Here is a 26702-nt window from a genome sequence, read left to right on the forward strand (position 1 = left end):
AGATTGTAATTGGATTAAAGGAAAAAATATTGTTAGAATTTGTTAAGTTAAATGATACGACAGAAGTTTGAGCAAGATGGAAAGGATTTGCTGAAACAAATAATCGAAGTGGAATACAAAAAAGGGAGGTGTGAGGAGGTCGCTGAAACAAGCAAAAGAAAGTTAATAACATTGAAAGTATTGGTTGTGCTTCTTTTTTCTTTCTTTTTTTTAACTGTTTTTGTTTTATTTTTGTTATGTATATGTAATATTTTTGTTTTTGGGTTGTATTGTATGGTTTTGTTATGTTTAATTCCTTTTCTTTTTTCTTTCTGTAACTTTCAAAACTTTAATAAATATTATTTTTTAAAAAAAAAAAAAAAGATAAGTAACATATCAGCAAATCATGAATATAGTTACTATTTGGGGGAAATCTTCTCTACAAATGTAGACTTTTTATAAAAAGTGTCACTTTGCTTGCAGAATAAGCCGAATCGTGTTTTTTTAAGTTACACGGAATGCAAAGGAGATCAGTACTGCAATCTCCCATGTACACACACTTCCCCAGTGGGTTTTACTTCTGACTGTATTGTAACCCTTGAGCTTACAATACTTTTTAATGCAAAGGGGACTTAAGACATCCACCTTCAGAAGAAGAGAAGCAGTCCTTTAGAGATGTATTTTGATGAAGCTGTGTCTCTTGAAGGCAGGACAGATTGACTGAGCACTAGCCACTATGGCTGGAAGTTTATTAATTAAGTACATTAATTAAGTGGGCAGAAATTCCCCCACCTAGGGAAAATTGATTAGGCCTGCACAAATTATTTTATTAAAGGAAATTATCATTAGGCATTAGGCATTATGTACATTTTATTTTCACATCAGGAACGGAAATGAATGACTGTGAGATGCTGTAACTTAGAGGAAATGTGTCTGACAGAAAGTAGAGTAGACAGACGTTCGTATTAACCAATGGTTCCAATGGCATAAACCCAATGTAAAATTGGAAGTACCTCTTTTGGAAATTTTGTTAATGCTTAACCCCTTCAGCTTCCTTTGCTTCCCCTCCCCCCCATCTCTCCCTTCTCTCTCCGCGTCTCTATTGTTTCTTTCTCTTTCTCTTTTGCTTTTTCATCTCAATTTTTTGTATTGTGTCTGATCCCCAACCCAGGCGTAAGGCCTGGTTAACATGCAGATGAAGGTGATGAAGGACCTTGTGTGAGAGGCAGGGAAGGAAGGGAAGAACTCCCAGGTGAGAGGAGAAAGGAAGGCTCTCAGGTGAGAGCTGGGAGGGCTCACCTTTTTCTGTGTGAGACAAGCGAAGGTCTTCTCTTTCTCTCTTGATTCTTTGTTTTTGTTTAGACTAGTTTGTTCTTTTATTCTAATGTATTACAAAAAGTCATATATATATATATATATATATATATATATATATATATATAATGACCATAATACATTGTCCTAGGCACACACACACACCCCAGCCAAGGAAGACGCACGCCTGACAGTTAATTCTTTATCGACAAACGCCTGCCCTCACAGCAACTCCCGCCCTGGACACACATGCAAGACTCTCCCAGGCTCTAGGCAGCTGCTCCCAGGTCTGTGCTCTGCAGAGCAGCTGCAGCATCAGTGGGACTGTGACCTCCCACCGCAGCAAGCATATTTACCTTTGTGATAAGAATTTTTAGGTCATATATATATATATATATATATATATTCATAAATGTACCAGGCAAACACATATATAAATATATAAACCACATGTCTGAAAGCCATAGGAAAAGTCCTAAAGTCATTTTGACTCTTTCAGTCACCTCAAATATTTCTCTACAAGGTCGAAGGAAATACAGAAACCTCCCCATTGTCTCTGTCCTCACAAATCCTGCCTTAAGGGCACATTTAAGGTGTGACTAGGGTGAGCCTGGTCACCTGGCTCAGGAATTAAGTATTATCATTACAAAAGAATGGTCATTCTCCCCAGGTAATCCAGTCAAGTGACCATTAACAGGTAACCTGGCAGACAGGGTAAAAACAACGCACTCAGATTTCTGCTGTAGACTGCCTTTTCTGTGATGAAGATATGATGTATCTGCGGGGTGGTCTTGGGCTACACCCCTTCTGTGATGCATGTATATTTCTGGGGGTGGTCCTGGACTCCAGGGCGGGCAATATCAAATGTCTGTATATGGGCGGGCACACCTTTGTTCTAGGTCTTCCTCCTCTCTCCTGCATGTACGGGAGCACCCTGTTGCAACAGTTAATAAAGATCAGGCTTACTAGCTGCTTTGCTTCTCAATATTCTCTGGTTGGTCTCTGTTATTTTCACCTACCGATAGAGAACCTACAGAAGGACTCTTAGTACCCCATAAGGGAAAAGGAGCAGTTTTTTTTACTCATATCACCTTCATCTGATGGGGTGTGCGTGTGCAACCTGAGGCTTCTCTTCCATGAAAGCCATCACTGCTCTTCCCTCTCCAAGCCCCTCCTGGTTCTAGGACACAGGCTGGCAAAGAATCGAGCGGCCTGTGCCTTGCTTGAACAGCCTCTTCCTCCAATGCATCCTGCATATCCATCTCCAGCTGTGGCAGCTGTGGCCATTCCTCCCCTCCCCACATCCTGGCTCCTGCCTTGTGGGTGGCAGAAAACCCCATAATCGCTGCCCCATCTCCTGGGTCAAACGCCTCCGCCACACATTTGTCAAGGCCTCCAGCAGGGCCTGACATCTGCTAAGGCTTGCAGGAACTGCTGCGAGGTTCTTTGAAGGAGGAATGGGGTGTAGGTATAATGAACACATCAATTAAATTATTGTTTCAGCCATGCAGGTTCTGATTATAGTCTCTGTGCAAAAATAAATAGGGAGAGGCAAGAACGATTCCCAAATAGCAGGTAGTTGTAGAGGACGATATGGAGAGTTGGCAGAAAGCATGGTGGCAACATTCGTGGTACAGCGCTGCTGAATGGCTGGTTTAATGGTAAGGCCTTGTATTCCTGTTCCAGTAAATATGCCCATTTAAGCCAGGAGCTCTAGTATTTATTGGACTGAAGCCACATGAGTGGTACAGTCATTCCCTTTTCAGACATGCCCTAAGTTATCAAACTTTAATCCTTCATATCTTGTTTGCTAGTCCAAAATGTTTTGCAGGCTGAAAGTGCCATCTATGCTCCTGAGCTTGAAGGGGCCATATTTCTCATGCTAATATAAATACTTCTTACTTCAAATATGAACAGCATTTGAAGACTCTGGAAGCATATTTTTCAGTGGAGCACTAAATAAAAATTGCAAGACCGTTGTCAAATCTAGGGCCGGCCCACTCAAGAGGCAAGGTGAGGCAACCAAACCACCTTCGACAGCAGGATCAACAGGGGTAGCATATCTGGTCCTGGCGAATGCAATGACGTCTGTGGCACATTCCTAGGTAGTTGCATCTGCCACCTTCTGGATGGGGCAGCTGGTCTCCAACCACCCCCAGGAAGGAAATGATGGAAGCTGCCCCCTCGTGTCTCTTGGAGGCTTCAACCTGACCAACGTGATTCAGACTGGACTCCTTCCCCTTTCCCAGTGCCTCATGGAAGGTTGATTTGATTCTCTGCCTTGTTCCCAACATAGATCTTCACTCACCTCTCCTTCTCTGGCAGCCCCCCTGCCGCCATTTTGTGGTTCACCTTGTGCCAAAATGCTTTGGGCTGGCCCCCTTCAAATCTAAATGTATGGGGCAGATAAAAGTTCTGCAGAGCACCATTGCCATTATCTTCCCATCTTTTATGCCGCCTTTGTGGACTGCACTGTGGCTCACTGCCAATTTATTATCATTTCTAATTTAGCCTCCAAGACCCTGGGGATACTGTCATACAGTGAACTGCAACTCATAAATCAAATAGTTTTAAACTTATTGAAATAAATGGATCCCAAGGTTAAGCTAAAGATGGTGAAGCTGAGTTGACCAAAACCATGAGGATTTTCACAAAACATTTTAGTAGTCTAGGTCCCAAAATTCATAATGTTTGTCAAAAAATTCTCTCCACAATTTCAGTGTGTGGTGTGGATGGTGAAGTTTAAGGAATTTTTTAATATTTCTGAGCCTGCAACCTAAATGAGGGTGTGATTCTTCAGTAGTGTTTCCTTTACTGATTGTGGAAAGGGTTTCTGAAGGTAGCTGAACATTCCTTAAATCTGCTAGAGCCTTAATAGGAAGGTATGAGTGAATGATGGCTGTTATGCCCAGTAGGGAAATTGGAAAATAATTGCCAAAAAGCCTTCTGGAAGCCAGAAAGGAGGAAAGAGGAGCAATAGGATGCATTTTCTTTTCTCAAATGCTATTAGCAACACTCATGTGATCAGAATTATAGCAGTTGAGAGCTTCCCAGGCATATTTCATTTCTGAAGAGTTACTTATGTATTCTGTTCCTGGCCTTATAAGGTAAGAATGGTTAATATATTATATGTAAATATGAATGTATGAATGAGAATGTGTGTCTACAGTCATATAAATATGAATAAATAAAACAATTATATCTTCTTACTATACATAAGTTAAAGTAAAACTGATATTTCATCAGATTAAAAAAAAGCTATGTTTAAAATTTGATATGTAGTTACTTGGCAGTATGTCCCTACTGAACTCAGTAAAGCTTACTTCTGAGTAAACACATATAGAACCAGGCTGCCCGTGAGTTTCTTCAGGGATGTGTTCAAGAGTTTACAAAATGTTACTTTATCCTTTTAAGTGCTGCTAAATTTGCAAAGACAGAATAGGAGATATGCTGTTCTTTCATCATCTTTCCCTCATAATATGGGGGACTTGCAACACCAATAAGTAGCACAAAATAAAATAATGGAGCTTGCAGATCTTTTAACACATTAATAGTTTCTTCAGTTTAGTTCTAGTTTCTTTAATACTTCTGCAGGGGGAAAGTTGAAAGCCGTCCCAGTTGATTGATTTTGCATCGCCGTTCTCAGAGTTTCAGAATCTCAGAATCGGAATTCAAGATAGCCTTAACATATTGGTTGTCAACCAGTGTGCCGCGGCGCCCTGGGGAGACTTGAGGAGCACCCAAGGGAGCCCCGGGGTCAGAGGCATCCTTTCATTAACTTGCAGTCCATATATTCCTACATTATCTCTCTCCCTTTCTCTCCAAGGAACGGTGTTCAGAGGAGCCTGTGTCTTTACCTTGCGGTGGTCTTGCTTCCTAGAGTCGTCCTCTTCCTCACTGCCTCCCAGTCCCAGGTTCCTAGTCTCTCCCCTCCCCCCAGTGGCGTAGCGTGGGTTGTCAGCACCCGGGGCAAGGCAAGTAATTTGCGCCCCCCCCCCAGATGTTGTGCCCGGTGCGGCCGGCCCCCCCTGCACCCCCCACGCTACGCCACTGTCTCCCCCTGCTCTCCATTTCTGGTGCTCTTACATAGAGGCTCCTTCCACAAGCTCAGAGTCAGGTAGAGCGCAAGCATGTCCCGTAGAAGGGAAAAGTATGCCTCTGCTGGTGTCCCTAACTAGAGATTGCCCTTGTCGGGTGTTAATGTGTAGGTAAGCCAGCAATTTTCAGTGTCTACTTGCTTCTCAGAGGCTTTTTGCCTTTTTGATCTGCTGCTGTTTGGCTGCTTGGGCTGGGTCAGGCCAGCTGATAGTGACTGCTGGGGGGAGGGAGTGTTAATGGTGCCCCTTTGACCTGCTGCTTGAGGGAGTATAATGGAGAAAAAAAGCTTTTACTTGGGAGTAAATCTGCACCTCAGAGAGCCTGTGCTGGGTGTGAAGGGGTCACTGCTGTGGGAAGAGGGATGCAGGCTGAGATCTCTCCAATGAGGGAGGGAGAAGTGGCTTGTGTGCGCCATTTTGGGGGGAGATGGTTGTTTCCATCCCTGATCTGGTGCCTGCATTGCTTGGGTTCCTGTCAGCATGTGCGTTCCCACTTACACTCACGCCAAAAATGGCATCGAAAAGGAGTGGGGTGGGCCGGGGCAGGGCAGGGGTGAGGGGGAACGGGAGAATCCCCACTTTTGTGCATCCTGTAATGAAACCCCTAGTTGAAGTGGGTCCCCCAGTAGAGCCACAGAAAGAATGTGGTTGGTCAAGGGAGCCATGGACTCAAAAAGCTGGAAGACCACTGCCTTAACTGATTGAAGAACTCTGCCCAAACTAACAAAATAAAATTTCAATAGGGACAAGTAAGTTTTTACACTTCGACAGGAAGAACCAGCTTTACAAATATAAGATGGGGGACACCTGGCTTGCCAGTAGTACATGTGAGAAGAACCTAGGCGTCTTAGTAGATCACAAGCTTAACATGACTCAACAGTGAGATGTAGCAGCAAAAAAAAGCTACTGTTATTCTAGCATCAACCGAAGTATAGTGTCCAGAACAAGGCAAGTCATGGTACCACTCTCTTCTGCCTTGGTCAGATCACACCTGGAATACTGTGTCCAGTTCTGGGCACCACAACTGAAGAAGGATATTGACAAGCTGGAATGTGTGCAGAGGAGGGCGACCAAGATGATCAAGGGTCTGGAAACCAAGCCTTATGAGAAACAGTTGAGGGAATTCAGTATGTTTAGCCTAGAAAGGAGGAGACAGAGGAGATACTATGGTCATATTCAAGTACCTAAAGGGCTGTCACATGGAAGATGGAACAAGCTTGTTTTCTCCTCAAACCAGTGGATTCAAGCTACAAGAAAGACATGACCCATTAAGCATTGAGAAGAACTTTCTGACAGTAAGAGTTGTTTGACAGTGGAACAGACTCCCTCAGAAGGTTGTGGACTCTCCTCATGGGAGGTTTTGAAGCAGAAGTTGGTTGGCCATCTGTAATGGATGCTTTGAGATTCTGGCATTGCAGGGGGTTGGACTAGATTATCCTCGATGTCCCTTCCAGCTCCTCAGTTCTGTGATTCTATGAACAATGGATCCCGTTCTGCATCTTTAAAAGTAGAGCAGGTAAGGCATATCAATTTTGGGGACAACTCCTGGTCCCTTCCAGCCCCTCAATTCTATGAATTTATTTCATTATTCTTACTGCATCTGTCATGAAGGCAATAGGGTTCTTTTGTGGCATGCATGGATGAATTCATGAACATTTCTGTGTTGCCCCCAAAGTGAAGTTCTGTGGGCGGCTTTCTCCTAGGTAGGAGCTGCTATGGAATATGGTCTCTGGATGCTTCAGCAGCAGCCGCAGCAAATGATGGGAACTGGGTGTGGGGAAATGCAGAATGCTGTGACATCAGCAGTAGGTTAAGTTCGGGTGGGGGAATTCTCTGCAGACGTTGTGGGTGGCAATCTTATGGCAGTGTCTAAGTTATGGGGTTTCTTCCCCACAGCAGTGTGTCTGCAACTTTCATTGTGAATTTTTTTTGTCCTATGCGGAAGATGCACCTCTTTATTGTGGCCTTGGACACTTGATATATTAGGACCCACCTATTCTTGACTGTAAAATTCTACAAGGTAGGCTCAAGCAGTATGTGGACCGGGAACTCCCAGAAGTGCAAGCTGGATTTCGAAGGGGGAGGGCTCGATGATCACTGCAGATGGTGATAGCACCCACAAAATTAAAAGATGCCTGCTTCTTGGGAGAAAAGCAATGACAAACCTAAACAGCATCTTAAAAAGCAGAGACATCACCTTGCCAACAAAGGTCCGTATAGTTTAAGCTATGGTTTTCCCAGTAGTGATGTATGGAAGTGAGAGCTGGAGCATAAAGAAGGCTGATTGCCAAAGAATTGATGCTTTTGAATTATGGTGCTGGAGGAGACTCTTGAGAGTCCCATGGACTGCAAGAAGATCAAACCTATCCATTCTGAAGGAAATCAGCCCTGAGGGCTCACTGGAAGGACAGATCCTGAAGCTGAAACTCCAATACTTTGGCCACCCCATGAGAAGAGAAGACTCCCTGGAAAAGACCCTGATGTTGGGAAAGATGGAGGGCACAAGGAGAAGGGGAAGACAGAGGACGAGATGGTTGGATAGTGTTCTCGAAGCTATGAATATGAGTTTGACCAAACTGTGGGAGGCAGTGGAAGACAGGAGGGCCTGGCGTGCTCTGGTCCAGGGGGTCACAAAGAGTCGGACACAACTAAATGACTAAACAACAACAACATTCTTGCCGGTAATTTGTTTGAATCTTATCTTCAAAGCCCAGATCACAGAGGTGCTTACTTCAAAGTAAAGTAGTAAACTTTTATTGCAGCAGTTTAACAGTTCAAAAACTCAGTGGCAAACTAAATGAAAATTCTAGGGACAGTGCTCTTACAAGGCAGAAGAGTAACACCAATAAATCTGGACCAAGAACAAAGACCAAGGTTCAAGAGTTCACGAGTAGTAGCAAGACTCCAGGAATGCATGGAAGACACTGAGTTGTTCCAACAAGTTTCTCCACCTACTCATCAAACTTTAAAGCAGAGCTGGGGATTGCTCAATTACTCATGAGAGCCCCCCTCTCTGCGGGAATTCCTGGCCTGAAGACAGGCACGTCTCTTAGGGTGGGGTTCTCTCTTCTCTTCTCTTCTGGGACCTCTTAAGGAACCTCCTCCCTCTGAAAGACATCGCCAGGTGCACCTCCTTTTCCTCCTCTTGCTCTGTCACAGCCTCTGGGCGCTGCTCACTCATCACAGGCTGGGAGGGGGTAGCCTCTGGGTCTCCCATCTCATCAGGGCTCATTCCCCTCTCCGAGTCCTCAAGTGATCCTCATTCCTCACCCGAATCAGAGAAGAAAGAGGGAACCACAGCCTGTATGGTGAAGGAAATCAAATAAATCATCAGCCACATTTTTTTTTAAAAAAAAAACTTTTTAAAAAACCATTTTAGTTATTTTTATTTTATGTGTGTAAATTGCCTCGAGAGGCATGTAGAAGGTAGTTGAATGAGACTTACTTCCAGGTGACTGTGTTTAGGGCTGTGGTCTAAGTTCCGATCTACACATTGGTCTAGATCAGGAGTTGTAGATCAGGGCAGTTGCAGAGATTGGGACTCACAAAGACTGAGTTTCTCAATGAACCCATTGAATATTGAATTTAGCAGTTCTCTGTCCCTTTTCTTGAATTAGGAACCAAAGGAAACTCAGTTAGGATATATTATCTATCTCTACATACAGTATGCTTGCAGGAAATAAAATCACAAGCTGCACAATTAGATATAATGAAGTTATGGTCATGTAATGCTAGGGTAGCCTGCAATAAATCTTTAAACAAGATAAAGCCATTTATCTATGGTGCTGGCATTCTTCCACAACATAAGCAAAGATTCTTCAGGCACACAACAGCAAGTTCTGTGCTCTGCTTTACTTGTTCACTTTACAGCAGAAAACTTTCTGGTTTAGTGGCTTGCTTCTTTTGCTCCATATTTGCATCTTTACATTGCTTGACATGCACACTTCTTCTTTTAAGTACTGCATCATATAATTCAGTGACTCTCTGGTGGCCGGCCTGCGAGGCAAATTATTAGGACATATTTACACTACAAAATTTAAGTTGAGTTGGATCAAGACACAGGTGGCACTGTGGGTTAAACCACAGAGCCTAGGACTTGCTGATCAGAAGGTTGGCAGTTCGAATCCCCGTGATGGGGTGAGCTCCCTTTGTTCGGTCCCTGCTCCTGCCAACCTAGCAGTTCGAAAGCACGTCAAAGTGCAAGTAGATAAATAGGTACCGCTCCGGCGGGAAGGTAAGCGGCGTTTCCGTGCACTGTTCTGGTTCACCAGAAGCGGCTTAGTCATGCTGGCCATATGACCCAGAAGCTGTACGCCAGCTCCCTTGGCCAATAAAGTGAGATGAGCGCCGCAACCCCAGAGTCGGCCACGACTGGAACTAATGGTCAGGGGTCCCTTTACCTTTACCTTACACTACAAAATTTAAGTTGAGTTGGAGCAAGACTTAGTTATTCTTAGAGCAGACCTGTTGAAATCAACAGGACGTACCGTCTATCATGGCTAATAGACCAATGGAATGTCTATTAAGTAGGACTAAGTCCATATCCGGGACGCAGGTGGCGCTGTGGGTTAAAGCCTCAGCGCCTAGGGCTTGCCGATCGAAAGGTCGGCGGTTCGAATCCCTGCGGCGGGGTGCGCTCCTGCTGCTCGGTCCCAGCGCCTGCCAACCTAGCAGTTCGAAAGCACCTCCGGGTGCAAGTAGATAAATAGGGACCGCTTACCAGCGGGAAGGTAAACGGCGTTTCCGTGTGCGGCTCTGGCTCTGGCTCTGGCTCTGGCCAGAGTAGCGATGTCACGCTGGCCACGTGACCCGGAAGTGTCTCCGGACAGCGCTGGCCCCTGGCCTCTTAAGTGAGATGGGCGCACAACCCCAGAGTCTGTCAAGACTGGCCCGTACGGGCAGGGGTACCTTTACCTTTACCTTTAAGTCCATATCCAATATATTGTCCCTCATAAATACCAATGAGTTTAGACTGGCTTACATTTTTCCAAATATAATAAAATCAGCACAGTTAAGTCCAGTCAAAGGTGACTATGGGGTTGCGGCACACATCTCGCTTACAGGCCAAGGGAGCCAACGTTTGTCCACAGACAGTTTTCCGGGTCATGTGGCCAGCATGACTAAACCACTACTGGCGCACGAAGGACCATGACGAGTGCCAGAGTGCACGGAAATGCCATTTACCTTCCCACTACAGCAGTACCTATTTTTCTACATGCACTGGCATGCTTTCGAACTGCTAGGTTGGCAGGAGCTGGGACAGAGCAACGGGAGCTCACTCCGTTGCAGGGATTCAAACCGCCAACCTTCCAATCAGCAAGCCCAAGAGGCTCAGTGGTTTAGACCACAGCATCACCCACATCCCTATAAAATCAGTAGTGGATGATGCCCGGTGGGACCCCAACACTAGGTGGCGCTAGAGCCAATGGCAGGCAGAGCCAGCTAATTCTCGTTTTGCCCTCATCTTTCTTGCTACTGCATTCTATAAAGGAAAAGCCAAGACTAAGGAGGGATAGCTGATGGGCAGTGCCCCACTTGCCCTAACCCAGGCTTCCTCAAATTCGGCCTTCTGGATGTTTTTGGCCTACAACTCCCATGATCTCTAGCTAGCAGGACCAGTGGTCAGGGATGATGGGAACTGTAGTCTCAAAACTGAGTTTGAGGAAGCCTGCCCTAATGGATCAGCTTCACTGCATTAAGGTAAAAGTGGATCTTTTTTGTTTTCATTTGTGCTGTTGGACCACTTCCTCTTTTGTTACTGTGTATCCTGAATCCTGAATGCTCTCCATTTGGAGATCTGCTCTGCCTGGGGATATGGCAAGCTCAGGAGCTTCTGTGCCTTCAGGCTTAGCCATCTGCTTGTGCAACAAGGCTGTGAGACAAGACCGAAGGGGAGACCAAGGAAAGTAACCCAGCACACTTCCCAGGTGTTTCCTCCAGAAAGAAACAGTGGCAGCAATTACCAGTTAAAAGGAGGTAGAAAAGGAGAGTTAGACCAGAACCTGCTTCACAGTTTATCCAAATCCTTCAGAGGGACGGGGATACACGGAACATGATGGTGTCTCAGCATGCATTCCTTTTTCTAAACATTACCAGCGGGAGGAGAAGATGTGGGTGGTGGCGCTCGAGAGTCTTACTAAAAGCCATTTTTCAAAGAGTTGTTCTGGAGGGAATAAAAACATGTTATGCTTGAATGAAGATGTCACAAACAGCACTAGGGAAGTCTCCTGTGGTGGATTTCCCCAGGATTTCTCTGCATCATGAAAGCAAAAGCATTTTTGATAGCAGCTTTTCTTTTTCCTCACCATTTCTATTTTCTGTAAAAAATAATAAAGGAAGAAAGAGTAGAAAGAAGAGAGAAGGGAGTATTATATATTAAGATTTGCTTTGTAGCCAAGAATTAGGTTGATATATTCTGACAAGCTAGGAAAACCAGCGTCAGCCTTCGCACATTTAGGATGCAACCCTAAGATTGCTTCAGGTCATAAGTGGGAATCAGGGTTTTTAATTTTCTCTCACGCTAAGCAAAGAACATGCAAGCAGAAAGCTAGCAGAGCAAGAAGTAGCTTAAAGGAAAATCTTTCTCCTTGAAGTGTGAGCTGTTTTGTTTTGCTTTTCGAACTTGCAAGAAACCCTGTGAGCTGCAGGCACAGTCCACAGTACCTTTCATGTTTCCTACTTCATTCTGCTGTACATGCAGAACAGGGCCAGTGAAGGGGGCAGCAGGCACAAATGTCACCACCACCCCCCAACATAAATTTAGAGTAACACCTGAGCAGTCCTGCTTGAGCTTTACTTGCACATGGCTGCTTTCAATAAGGGTAATAAGCAACCAGGTTCAAATTTGATAATTCCTCCTCCCACCTTGCAAATCATTCAGTAGACATCATCTTTCGATATTTCACAGTCCCATCAAATAACTTATCATGTGGCCCTACCCACACTCTTAAAAAAAATCCATACACCCAACAAAGGGAAAAGCAAACAAAGTGTTCATTGGTGCCAAGCTTGCTTGCTCTTTCCCTCTCTCCCTCCTTCTCTCTTTCCTTCCTTCCTTCCTTCCTTCCTTCCTTCCTTCCTTCCTTCCTTCCTTCCTTCCTCACTGGTGCTGGAATTAGAGTGGTGCGGCTGGTACACACCTGCACAGGGCGCCAAGCTAAGGGAGCACCCCGAGGCCTACCTACGGATGACGAGGCACCTCATGGTCAGAGGTGGTGCAGCTGTTCTGGTCACTGCTTCTTCCTCCTCCTGCTGCTGCTCTCTCGGGGTCTCTGCTACAGCCAGGAGACTCGTTTTCCTGGACCAGGCTCAGGTGCCACTTGAGGGAGCTACAGCCACTAGGGAGGTCCCAATCCTGGGGGCGCTTCCAGAGGTGAAGGGATGGCATGGGCAGCAGCGGAGCAAGCCGATTGGGTGCCCTGTGCCCAGGGGCAGGGCCAGCCGCCTGTGGGGCAGGACGAGCCGGGGAAGGACACTCCATGAGGCCTCTGAGGAGTCTGCCTGCCTCCTCCCACTCAGCTACCCTACAGCTGAGGGTGAGGCAGCGGGCGGACCATTTGGGGCAGCGCAGAGCCTGTGGACACCCAAGCCACAGCGTCACACCAAGGAGAGAGTGAGTACTGCCTGGCATTTTGTCACCCCCTCAGTGGTGACACCTGGGGCAAACCGCCCCCACCGCACCCCCCTTCCTTCTCCACTGAGCAGTGGAGGCAAGTGCCAGGCCCCCACTGCAGAGGATTTGTGAGGTGCAGCCAGGAGGGCCCTTCCCCAACCCCAGTTTGTGTGCCCTGGGCACATCAGGGCTGGAGGGGCCCCTTGGAATCTCCTTGTGTGCCCCGGGTGGCTGGACTGGGTAGGCAGCTCTCCTCCATGCCACTACAGTACCACCTCCAAGTAGACAACTTTGTACTTCTCCAGCCCCAATGGAGCCACTGCAACATGTGTGTGTGAGTGAGTGCGCGCACACACACCCACCCAAATTTTTCCTCACTCAGGATACCATATTAGCAAAGTTCCCCCTTGCTTCCTTCCATATGTGTGAATGGCTTTGGCTTTCTTTAATTCTGACCAATGGGGGGAGATCCATAAAAAAAGTTAGGAGGGGGGAAATTGCATACTGAGCGTGGCTGACTAATCATCTTGATTAGGAAGCAAGAGAAGGTTGTACACATGCTATTAAAGTAAAGGACAAGCACTTAGGGATCCATTCAGGAGTTGCTTCATATTTCCTGTTTACTGTTTACTTTCCTACAGCCAGGCAGAACATGTGTCTTAATCCTTAGCTCAGTTGTGTCTAATTAGATACCAGGAAAGAGGTAGTAATTATTTTATGGAATTTCATCACAGGAACAAACTGATCAATATAAACTTTATGAGGCTTTGCAATGAGAAGTGGGTAGCCAGATCCTTTCAGCGCAATCTTCTGGCATGATAAGAACAAAGAGTCCTATGCTAATTTTGGGGTGTGATAACGTGTCATGATTCAAAAGGCTGATTGAGGTCATAGCTAGGCAGCAGATGCAGCTGGTGATCTCTGCCCAAGTTTCTGCTTGTCACTGTCAGGTCTGTTTTGGTTTGACTTTTCAGCCTAAAAACAGATTTCAGGCTGACATTATTATTATTAATAATAATAATAATTTTATTTATTAGCTACTTTTGGGGGGTAAAGGTGAAACTCAAAGCAACTTAAAAAGAGAGATAATTAGAATAAAAGATAAACAATCTAAACTTGCACACATCCTAAAATACTCCCCCAGTCTCTCTTCTGACAAAGGCCATCATACAGGATGCCCAAGCATAGCTGTCAACTTACAGATTTGAAAATAAGAGACCAGCAGCCTCGAAAATAAGGGATCAGCAGCCAAAATAAGGGATTTTCTGGGCACAGGTATGTTTACCTTCTGAGCTCCTCCAAGCCAAAGACAGAAAGCCCAGCCAGCAGCCAAACAAAGCCTCAAGCGGTGGTTCCCACAGCGCAGCAACCCGGCAAAGGGGATGCAGCAAGGAAAACCACCACTGGGAAGCACTGAGCAAAGGCGAGTCCCCAGGCAACACAGCCGATTTGATCGGCACAAGGCATGCAAGCTCCACCCCCCAATCGTTCTTAGACTCCTTATTGGGTGAGCAACGCAGCCAAGCAACACAGTTGGAGCCTCCCTCCTCCCTGGCTGGCAGGGAGGGAGGGAGAGGAGCTGCTTCCTTTGAAACCCAGGAAATTTAAGGGACATCATCAATAAGGGACAGCAGCGGGACACGGAGCTGGGATAAGGGAGTTTCCCGCCAAATAAGGGACGGTTGACAGCTATGTGCCCAAGGCCGTTTCAGTACGAAAATTGGGCCTAGGAACTATGGAGCTAGAACACCGGTTTCATCCAGGAAAGCATTACTTGGTACTTAAAGCAGCTAGCAAGATCTCACCCCTTTCCCCCTCCTCAGGCAGGTAGGGCCTCTCAACCACAGAACAGTCAGAAGTAAAACTGATATAGTACACAACGTTCTCACTTAACCCGTGTGACTTTCCAACTATTTCCCTCCAGACGGAGGGGATGAGTCTCCCTACTCCACCCCACCTGGCTAGAGGCGACGTCCTTTTAGGGGCAGGAGAGCAATGGGTCAGGGGCTCAGCAGAGACTTCTCTTGCTCTCTGTGCAGAAACCAAACCCATGGCTTTGAGGGGGCCTCTCTGGAAACCTAATGAGGAACCAAGATACTTTGGCATGTTAACGCTGTAAGCCCTGCCATCTGATGCTCAGGATGTAGATGTGTGTAAATTAAACCATCAATCATAAGTCACCACAGTCTCCAGTGACCTTGATTTCAAGGAAACTGAAGGCTGGGTCAGTGCTGGCACCCCTGAAGTCTCTCACCGCTCAGAGATTCACATAACAATATCTCATGTACCTACTGACTCCTTCCCCTTCTCAGTTTATTTGACTTTGTGGCCTGTCAAATCACATCCGGGACACTTGACTTTGCTTGAGGTTTTCTAGTTAACTGGAAAATATACATGCAAATGAATCAGAGAAGAATGCAGTCAGAAAAGAGAGTTGTTAAATGTGATAACACAATCAAGTGCAGCAATATTTTAAGGTGGGCATGAAAGTGAATAATAATTAATTAATAGGCTCCCACTGTTTTCAGTAGATGGACATTTTGGATCAGTTGTGGGAAACCTGTGTCTTCCACCAAATGTTGTGGCCTACATTCAACTCCAGCCATTCCTGACTCAGGGGGACCAGCTTGAATAGTGCAGTGCGCACACACCATTTGAATGGCAATGCCCAGCAACTTTGGGGAGCTGCCCCCTCAAATATATTATTGGGGAGGGCGAAGGGGCCTCAGCCCCCAGAAGTTGGCTCCTATGACCAGACCTGATGGGAACTGCAGTTCAACAACACCTAGAGGGCCACAGGCTGGCCCCATCATAAATGATAAATCATAAATGTTTGATCTCATCTAGGCTAAGATGGAGAGGTATATTAGTTTACAGGGCGGGTGCCTACTTTGCGCATCACATGCCAGCAAGCCATGGCTTAGCACGAAGGTGTAGCCCCCAAGAGCAGAGATCACATCTGCTTGACTCCCCCCCCCCACCCCAGCTCTTTTGCTGCCGCACTGTTCTGAGCTAGGCTATGGTTTGGCTCGTGGTTCAGCTATTCCAGGCAGAGTGAGCTGTAAGCTATAGGGCAAGGTGTGGTTACAGAGTGTGATTAGTCCGGCGAGAACTAAACCATGAGCTTTGATTTCACACGAAGCATGGCTTCGTTCGGTGTGACACAGCAGCAAAATGCCCTGTGGGAAGCACAGGCATTGTAACCTGCTCGCCAGGCACCCACATGACCATGTGCTCATGCCAAGGGATAGTATGTGTCTGGATGGCTACAGAATGCATTTCCCTTCACAGTAACTGAATCTGGCTGCAGTTTTTTCTATGTTGAACTCTCCATGCAATTGCAAGCAGGTAACCACCCTCCAGTTCATGCTGGTTCACTTCCATGTGCAAATTTTAGTGTTGTTAGCGGGTAGCCTAGGGGCTCCGGGCCTGTTACCCTGAATCCCGGATCTCCTGCCTCCTCCCCCCATTTTATTTTTGATATCTATTTTTACTTCGTGTGCAAAGTGGCTGAGCAAAGTATTCCCCCAGCCACAGGTCATTTTAATTTTCCCAGAAGCAAATGTCTTTCATGGGCCTGTGCTTTGCATTTTTTAAAATACCTGGTGGCAGTGGCATTGCTAATGATGGAAAGCAAGAGATGAAATCCATCTCTTGCTTTCAGTCACGCTCTGTTCTTTCTGAAAGAAAGAAATCAAAGCCTGGCTTCATGTATAACTGAGGTCTGATTTGAGGTGGAAGAATCAGGTGTTCAAGTGGTGTACCCAGCTCCCCAGTAACATTTTTGCAAGCAATTTGCCCAATATTTTTGTATATTGCTTTACTTTGTTGTTGTTCTTTAGTCGTTTAGTCGTGTCCGACTCTTCGTGACCCCATGGACCAGAGAACGCCAGGCACTCCTGTCCTCCACTGCCCCCTGCAGCTTGGTCAGACTCATGCTGGTAACCTCGAAAACACTATCCAACCATCTCGTCCTCTGTCGCCCCCTTCTCCTTGTGCCCTCCATCTTTCCCAACATCAGGGTCTTCTCCAGGGAGTCTTCTCTTCTCATGAGGTGGCCAAAGTACTGGAGCCTCAGCTTCACAATCTGTCCTTCCAGTGAGCACTCAGGGCTGATTTCCTTCAGAATGGAGAGGTTTGATCTTCTTGCAGTCCATGGGACTCTCAAGAGTCTCCTCCAGCACCATAATTCAAAAGCATCAATTCTTCGGCGATCAGCCTTCTTTATGGTCCAGCTCTCACTTCCATACATCACTACTGGGAAAACCATAGCTTTAACTATACGGACCTTTGTTGGCAAGGTGATGTCTCTACTTCTCAAGATGCTGTCTAGGCCTGTCATTGCCCTTCTCCCAAGAAGCAGGTGTCTTTTAATTTCGTGGCTGCTGTCACCATCTGCAGTGATCATGGAGCCCAAGAAAGTAAAATCTCTCACTGCCTCCATTTCTTCCTAAACTTTGGATAAATGCATTTTTTGAAGGGTGGCTGTGTTCCAGTTTTTATATTGTTTTGGGAAGTGCAGATTAAGTTGATTTGCATTAATGTGAAGTGAACCAAATTTCTCCTCCATCCCTAGCTGGAAATAGCTTGATGTGCCAAGGCAATTTCTCTGGCCTTTGGTGCTATGCTGAAAAGAGGAAGCTACGTAATAAAATATTCCTCCTTGCGATTCTGTGGTTGGTGTGGGGTGAAAATAGGTAGGCAGGTCGTCACCTACGGCTGGAGGAATCCAGTGAGGTAATGCAGTATTTAGACATCAGAACTGTAGCATGAAATCACCCGAGTGTGCAATACTTCAAAAACATCTATGTTACTCAGAAGACAGGAATAATGAAATCAGCAACCACAAGTATGGAAGAGGTTAATAATTAACTGATTTTAACCACGCTTCCATGAAATGCAAAATACATTGCTAAACTTTACCACTGATATATTCCCCAAACAAACATTTAGATTTCCTTTTCCGCAATCTTGCTAGAGAAGCTGTTTGAAGCAACTGTAATAACTAATGAAATTAATATTTAAGGCTGCTATTCTAGGCACATTTAAGGAGTAGGTAGCACTCACTGGGCCTCACTTTAGAATAGTCATTCATAGTATTGCTCTACATGACAGCAAAGTCATTTTATGATTTTAAGGAGACCAATGTGATGAAACTGAGGAGACGACATAATCTGCTCTTTGCAATGTTTTGTGTAAAATTTCCAGAAAAGATTGGACTTTTGCCTATTAATTGGCCAGCATAACCTTCAACATTTCTATGATGAAAAACATGGATGTTCTATTCCGTAATAATATTACTTTAATTTTACTATTTATACCCCACCCATCTGGCTAGGTTGCCCCAGCCACTCTGGGCGGTTTCCAACATATATAAAAGGATAATAAAACATTAAACATTAAAAAACTTCCTTATACAGGGCTGTCCTCAGATGGCTCCAGGTCACATAACTCCATACCCTCCAACATTTCTCTGGTCAAAATAGGGATGTCCTAAGGGAAAGCAGGGGGGACGTGGGTGGCACTATGGTCTAAACCACAGAGCCTAGGGCTTGCTGATCAGAAGGTTGGCGGTTCGAATCCCCGCGATGGGGTGAGTGCCTGTTGCTCAGTCCCAGCTCCTGCCAACCTAGCAGTTCGAAAGCATGTCAAAGTGCAAGTAGATAAATTGTGGGTAGATATACATCTGGGTGTGCATGTCCAGTGCTATTTTTATAGGAAAGCGGGTGCTGGAACTCACCCTGAACACCTCTCTTGTTCTCTTATCATACAATGGCACCCACCTGAGAGGTGCCAGAACTGTGTATCCTTATTCATTTGGATCTCTCAGTGGCATTCAGACTCATCACCCAAAGTCTTCCCTCCGGCGGGAAGGTAAACGGCGTTTCCGTGCGCTGCTCTGGTTCACCAGAAGCGGCTTAGTCATGCTGGCCACGTGACCCAGAAAACTGTCTGTGGACAAACGCCAGCTCCCTTGGCCAGTAAACCGAGATGAGCGTCACAACCCCAGAGTCGTCTGCGACTGGACCTAACGGTCAGGGGTACCTTTACCTTTAAGGAAAAGCAGGGCATTCCAGGCTCAAATCAGAAACTGGGACGGCTTCTGTAAATCCTGGACTGTCCCTAGAAAATAGGGGCACTTGGAGGATCTGGGCCAGTGATTTGCAACTGCCTAGATGTGGCAATGAAATTAGCACATGACAACTTTGAAGGAAGACTGCTGTTGGAGAAGGTGGCCAGAACCTCCACTGGCCTTGGTGAGGGAGGATGACAAATTCATCAGGTCTGTCTTGTGAGTATTTTTGTTGTTGTTTAGTCGTTCAGTCGTGTCCGACTCTTCGTGATCCCATGCACCAGAGCACGCCAGGCACTCCTGTCTTCATGAGTATTCTAACTGCCGTCAAATCAGCTGACTGGTATCACATCTGATAGCAGCAACAGCCCTGCCCTGCCCACCTGACACAGACAATCTAACCTGGGGCACGGAGTTGCTCATTGTCCCCACCTCCCACGGAGGCCACAAAAGCCAGAGCAGGCAAGCATCAGGTGAAGGAGTCTCTTCCTTTGTTCCAGGGTGGATCCAGATGCAGAACCCCATCTCTGATGAGAGTGTAAAGAAAACAAACCCCAACTTTATTCAAACCTGCTTGCAAGTCACCTTTGTAAACCACTTTGAAAACTTTGGTTGGAAAAAGGTATGCAAGTATTCCAATAAATAAATAAATGTGCATAGCCATTGTGGGTAGATATACATCTGGGTGTGCATGTCCAGTGCTATTTTTATAGGAAAGCAGGTGCTGGAACTCACCCTGAACGCCTCTCTTGTTCTCTTATAATACAGTGGCGCCCACCTGAGAGGTTCCAGAACTGTATATCCTTATTCATTTGGATCTCTCAGTGGCGTTCAGACTCATCACCCAAAGTCTCCTATCAGGATGGGAACTGGAGGCACTGCTTTGTAGTGGTCCTGTTTCTGTCGTGATTATCGGCTGGGTTCCAAGATGACGCTGAATTCCTCTGCCCCATGGCAGTTATCTTATGATGTTCCACATCATTCTGGCTTGACTCCCATGCTATTTCACATCTCCACGAAGCCCCTAAGTGAGGTCATCCAACAATTTGGAGGAAAGAGCCATCAGTATTCTGCAGAAACACACCACTATTTCTTTCTCTCTCTTTTAGTTTCCCTTAAAAAAAAAAATCAAACTCAGGCAAAGCTCTGGAAGTGCTGAATCATTGTCTGCATTAGGGAACTGACAGGGTGGAGACCAATAATCTGAATTTCAGTCCATACAAGATAGAGTTGCTGTAGGCTGGTGGTTTGTCCGGAGTGGGAAGTGCTGTTCAGCCTGTTCTGGGCAGGATTGCATTCCACCTGGAAGATCAGCTTCTGCATCCAGTGCGCTCCCAAGTGGTGCACACATGACATTAGCCACAATCCATATCTATGGCTCTATGCTGCATCTATCTTGTCATTTCTTATGAAGTACAGTGGTACCTTGGGTTACATATGCTTCAGGTTACATACGCTTCAGGTTACAGACTCCGCTAACCCAGAAATAGTGCTTCAGGTTAAGAACTTTGCTTCAGGATGAGAACAGAAATTGTGCTCCAGTGTTGCGGCAGCAGCAGGAAGCCCCATTAGCTAAAGTAGTGCTTCAGGTTAAGAACAGTTTCAGGTTAAGAACGGACCTCCGGAATGAATTAAGTACTTAACCTGAGGTACCACTGTACTGATTTTTGATGCATTTCCCCCATCTCCTAATTGAGAATAGAACCAAGCTGCGTTCTAAGGCAGTAATGTGTTGTTTTTTAAAAAAAGGGTTTAGGTTAAGTCCAGTCAAAGGCGACTATGGGGTTGCGGCGCTCATCTTGCTTTTCAGGCTGAGGGAGACAGTGTTTCTCCACAGACAGCTTTATGGGTCATGTGGCCAGCATGACTAAACTGCTTCTGGCCCAACTAGACACCGTGATGGAAACCAGAGCGCACAGAAACACAGTTTACCTTCCCGCCGCAGCGGTACCTATAAGTCTACTACACTGGCCTGCTTTCAAACTGCTAGGTTGGCAGGAGCTGGGACAGAGCAACGGGAGCTCACCCCCATCACACAGATTTGAACTGCCAACCTTCTGATTGGCAAGCCCAAGAGGTTCAGTGGTTTAGACCACAGCAACACCTGCCTTTTAAGGCAGTAATGTGAACACAGACTCTGTAACCACAAATCGCTTCTATGTTACTGTTTTTAAAAATTATTGGTTGCTTCCTCCTACACACTCTTCAACAAAGGGAAGGGAACACTCATTGATGTGTACATGCATTTTATTAGAGCTGATCAAGCATTATGTCAGACATTTTTTATAGGGGAAACTCACATTCTACAATGCAATAGAATGCAAGGTCGTGGCCTCAATTAGGCAGTATAAGATTAGATCAGCAGTGAGGGAGAAAGGAAGTTGTTTTGGAAGAAAAGAATGAAGTTCTTTATTCTATTCTCTGGCATTCAAGAATAAATTTAGGTTTATTAGGTTGATGAAAGTGTATGAGTCATGCATTTCTAAGGGCCTTACTGTATTCTGCTTTGAAAAGCAAGGCATGCTATGTATTCCAACTACAACTATTTTGCACTTTAGTTGAAAGGTGAGATGAGATAAATTAGAAATAAATTTGCCCACTGTGTACTGCTAGCTAGACATGGCTCTTGGGAATGATTTTAAGAAAAAGGGCAGTAAATCTCAATTAATTAACCAGTGTATTTCTGCACAACACATGAGGAACGCTCCTCTCTAGCGAAACAACCTACATAAGGAAGGATGGACTACAATTAATAGGTTCACATTGAGAGTTTCAGGAAAAACAAAAGATTTCCCTATGACTGAGTTGTCTTATTCTGGCAGACCTTTAGGTGTCAACAGTTTGCTGTTTAAATGGGTTTTCTTTTAGCAATATGTGTGTGAAGCAGTCCTTGACATTGCTTTTTGTTTCAACCCTACTTTGATTTATGACATATTATCTCTTGTGCGTACAGATAGTTGCCCTTCTCGTTGTATAAAATCAGCAAAATGTATGGACTTAGCGGGCTAAGCAGATCTACTGTAATAAAGTAATAAAAAGGTGCAGAGCCGTGACATAGCTGGTAAAAAGACAGACTTTGGCTTGGATCCTATGATCTGCTCACTTAAGGATGTTAACAGAAAGACGGTTCTTGTCCCGTTCTCCCCTTTCCAACATTCCCAGGTTTCCACATGGTTTGGGGGACCCAACCCTCTGCAGAGACTTTTCTTAGGGAGTGGACTGCATTGGGGAATTATATTCTGTTAACTTTCTTGGGTTAATGTATCTTGGAATCCAAGCCCTAGTGTGGGACATCAAAACCTATTTTTTTGTTGGACCCTTGGAATAAGATTTGAATAAGGTTGTGGTGCAAGTTTAGCTATTCAATTGTTTATTATCCGGAGCTTCCTTCATTCAGTTAGGACTAGATGGTTAAAGTTTCTTTTTTAAACCACAATGTAGCTCCAGGTAGCTTCAAATTTGCTTGCAGCAAGTGTGTGTTGTATGCGTGTATGTTTGAGTGCAGGGAATCTCCTGCAAGTGGCCAGGTGGAAAAGAAGACAGAGCTAGTGCCCCTATAATAGTTGTGTAGAAGAAAACAATTCAGCAGGTGTAGCTTGGCACAGCAGAGCAATAATTTTGGTCCTCAGTGATTTGTATTTTAATGCAGATAAGATGTGTTTCGGTTTGATGCAATCAGCCCATTTTTACTTTTCCATTCAGTGATTTTGGGCAGATGCCATAAGAATCAAGTAACAGACAAACTAAGTTATATGCCAGAATGTGAAAGAAATTCTCCAAATCTGTATTGGTGCACAAATTTGGGATGTTCCAGCACCCTAAATCTGCATTGGAACTACCTCTCCCACGTTTTGTCTGGGTTTGGGGCTGGATTTTTATTCATATCAAAACAATGCAGTGCATGTTATACTGATGATACTGCTTCCAAGTGGCACCTCTGACCTTTAGCTATTTATTTATTTTTATTTATTAAAATTATATACCGCCCTATATCTGGAACCAGTATGGCAACTTGTCACCTATACTTAGCAAACTCTTTAATAATGCAAAGGCACAGGACAAGGCAGGGAGCAGGGACTCAGTTTTTCTGCAGAATGGTAAGGTAGGAATTCGCATACTCCTAATGATATGCGGGAGACACATGAACAGATGTCAATCTTTTTAAAATAGCTGAAATGCAGCTGTGGGGGAGTTCAGCTTTAGTGGAGAAATGATTTGAGAAAGAGCTGCTTAACCCTTTCCATTCCTGACTTCCAATTGCAGACCCAATTTTGTTGTTCTAATTTTTTAAAAAATAAACAAGTCCAGAGGTTTTCATGTGTCTCAAACATTGCTAACCTCCTGTTCTCTCAGACCTCTGCACCCCACAGCCAATTCTAACCCCAAAGCATAGCTATGGCAAAGAGGCCCTCCCCATGTGTCTCTGGGAAGAAGAACCATGTGGCTGACATTTGATTTTGAGGCTTTTTGGCTATTGGAGTTACTGACTAGTAGGAGGGCTGCTGGCTTTTCAGTCTCTGCTGGGTGAGCTCCAACTCCCTCTGCTGTTAAGAGAAGGATCCAGCATTCCCTAATATCAGATTAGGATATGGTTACCAGGTTTTTTTCAATGAATCCGGGGACACTTTTTGTCAGGGAACTGCCATCGGAGAGTCAGGTGGTGGAAGGGCTCAAGGAGGCTAGGAGACCCTCGGATGCTGAGGAAGGAACCAGCAGGGGGAGAGAGAGAGTTCCCGCAGAAACTCAGTCGGAGGGAGGGCTCCCAGATACTTCCAGTGAGAACAGCGGAGAAGTCTCAGGACCTCCATTGGGGACACCTACTCCACGCAGGAAACTGTCACGCAGAGAATCCAGAAGGAGAGTTTCCGTTAAGGAACTCTTATGTTGGCGTAAATTCCGGAAGCGCCCACTGACGGATTCTGCCAGCGATTGAGGTAGCCATGCACCCATGGCTCCGCAGTCTGGGAGAGTTTTTAGAAACTGATTGCATGAGTTGAGAACTCAACCATTTACGCACAAGCAGCCCCTTAACCCATAACACTTTAAAAAAAAAAAAAAAAGCTGAGTAGCAACAGGGAGTCAGTAGTTGGGATGGTGAGGCAACAGACCCTGGGCCCAAGCATACATGCATATTGTATAAAGGTGCAAAGCCCTTCTTTCACACCCTGTGAAACATAAATGCGCAGAGTTTTTTAAAAAACTGGGCAACGGCGCACCACCCGCCCATGACTCCCGAACCTCCCCCATCTCCTGCCCCCTCCCCCCTTTGTTTTGACAGATCAGGGGGGGCTCGGGAGTCACGGGCAGGCGGCCGTTATCCAGGAGGGGCCAGCCTGGTAGTGCAGTTGGTTCTGGCTGGCTTCAGGAGCTGCTCACTGCTCGCTGCCATGGCGCAGGAAAAATGGCGGGCGCCACGGCAGCAAGCAGCTCCTGAACCCAGCCGGAGCCAACTGGGCTACCAGGCTGTCTCTGGGCTGCTGAGGCTGCCACTGCCATGTTTCCTGGGAACAGATTTGCAAATCTGGGGACATTCTGGGGATGAAATTTGTCCGGGGAAAGATTTGCAAGTCCGGGGACTGTGTCCGGGAACCGGGGACGTCTGGTAACCCTAGATTAGGAGAAGCTGCTTGAGAACCTGGAAGAACAGCCTTGTGCCATGAGCAGGGCTCGGAGCTGTTTCCTTGAAGACCACATCCCCTCATAACTTTTAGCATGTTTTGGTAATGCAGATCATGCAGAGTGTTTTCTATTTTGAGGAGGTTTTTTAAAAAAAGTATTTGTTTTGTGACCTTGCTAGAGAGAAAGTGTAAGCAAACAAGCAACAGTGGACATAGTGTGAGTCGTTTTCTATGTTTTAAAAAACTTAATTGATTTGCATTTATTTTGTGAACTGAATTTGGAGGGGAGGAAGTGGTGGATGGCTTGTATATGAGTATACAACAAATTGCGTATTAACCATTTTTTTGGTATTCACTCAGCCACCCTGGTGCGGCAGGCAGGTTCATCTGACCTACGTGCAATTCCAAAACATTTGCCACAATATTTTCAGAAAATTTGTGTTCTGATCTGGCTCCAGCAAGCTTAAGTTCAGAATATCTTGAATGTGTGATGGAGAAGAATTATTTCTTGCTTGCTTTTTTGTGAGTTTGTCAATGAATTTATAAAATGAAAAGTTTTGGATCTGTGCCTGCCCAGGTATCACACTCCACACCCTTCTTCAAACCTGAAAGAAACTGATTGTGTTTATTCTGGTGTAATATATTCTGCACATGAACAGAGGTTATGTCACATCTTCAGGACCGAGTCACCCATTGTAAATTTGTTCTGCTATGCTCTACTGCATTCTGGTTCAAATGAAACACTCATTTTTGTCTACTGGTTGGAATATTTTCTTCTTCTAATTTTGAGGAGAAAGTACTTTGGATAATGAAAAGTTAAATTGATTTTCTTGTGGAGGAAAACTGCATTCACCTGGAAGCAAGCGTTCGTTGTATTTTAAAAGTGTGTTTGCTTAGGGTTTTTTTTTTAAGTGGTAGGTACTAATAAATAAATGGGTTCCAAAACTTAGGTTATATGGTATGGCCATATCTTGTGTGAAAATTTAACATGGAAGCTCTTCCTGAATCAATAGATGTGCAATGGGACTCTGGACATCCGTTATGGCACACTTTCCTACATGAGTGCTGTACATACCCTATTATGATAAAGTGCAGGGCTGCAATTTTTAACCTTGCCAAGTTAAAAGGTTCCCAGTTGCCTCTGTTTGTAACTTATTTTAATCTACTCTCATGCTTCTAACTTAAATATACAAGGATTGCAATATGGGGGTGGGGCACGTAATATATGATTTGTACTGGGCAAAGTTATGGTTGGTTGTGGCATTGCTCAGAGCCAGTGGGGTGGTTGTCCCAGACACAAAATTGTTAGGCAATGCAAAATTTCAACACCAGCTATGTGCAGCTATGTGCTTCTGTCACTGGGCTCAGTTGAAAACAGATTCTCCATGTGAACCAGAAAGTGATAATGGAACGACTCTTCTTATTTCTGTGATCACCTGGTGATGTGGACGCCATTAGGCAGTTGAATGCAAATGCATCCTTCGTACCTGCCCCCTCTGCACAGCCCCAGGCACTGGCAACCCACGCTGTGCCACTGCTTAGAGCTGTTTTCGTGAAGACTTTGCCTCTTTGCAGCTCTTATCACATTCTCATAGCCAGCGAGTGTTTGCTACTTTGAGCCGTTTTGCTCTTCTTTGCTTTGCTTAGTACTTCTTTTGTGAGCTTGTAGTTGGGCGCGCAACCCCAGAGTCGGACACGACTGGCCCATACGGGCAGGGGTACCTTTACCTTTACTTTAAGAAAGAGAAGGTGTGCAACTGCAGATGCAGTGTGAGTCTCTTTCTGTAATAAATACTTAGCTAGGCTTTACTTGCTAAGAAAAATAGATGGCATGTGTTGCAACAAAACTCTGCATTAACCGTTTCCCTGTTTTCGCTCTTCAAAAGTTGCACCAGCTGCTGGATGGAGCAGGGCACAGGGATCTGAGCTGCATTCTGTTCCAGAGTATTTTCAGGAGAGAGGCCCTTTCCCTGGTTTAGGTTCAGAATAACTTGAATGCTAAGTGGAGG

General features: G+C 45.4%; 1 protein-coding gene and 1 long non-coding RNA gene across 2 annotated transcripts in view; both read left to right on the forward strand.

Annotated features, from left to right (window-relative positions):
• Positions 1-26702, forward strand: part of LOC307224712 — a 170319-nt gene that overhangs the window by 85381 nt on the left and 58236 nt on the right. The window lies entirely within an intron of this gene.
• Positions 4384-26702, forward strand: part of SLC2A9 (solute carrier family 2 member 9) — a 318333-nt gene continuing 296014 nt past the window's right edge. The window contains exon 1 of the mRNA XM_079991619.1: positions 4384-4400. The gene's annotated coding sequence lies outside the window, so the exon portion shown is untranslated. The remainder of the gene's footprint in view (positions 4401-26702) is intronic.

Source organism: Podarcis cretensis (genome assembly GCF_951804945.1).
Source record: "Podarcis cretensis genome assembly, chromosome: 9".
Classification (NCBI taxonomy): domain Eukaryota; kingdom Metazoa; phylum Chordata; class Lepidosauria; order Squamata; family Lacertidae; genus Podarcis; species Podarcis cretensis.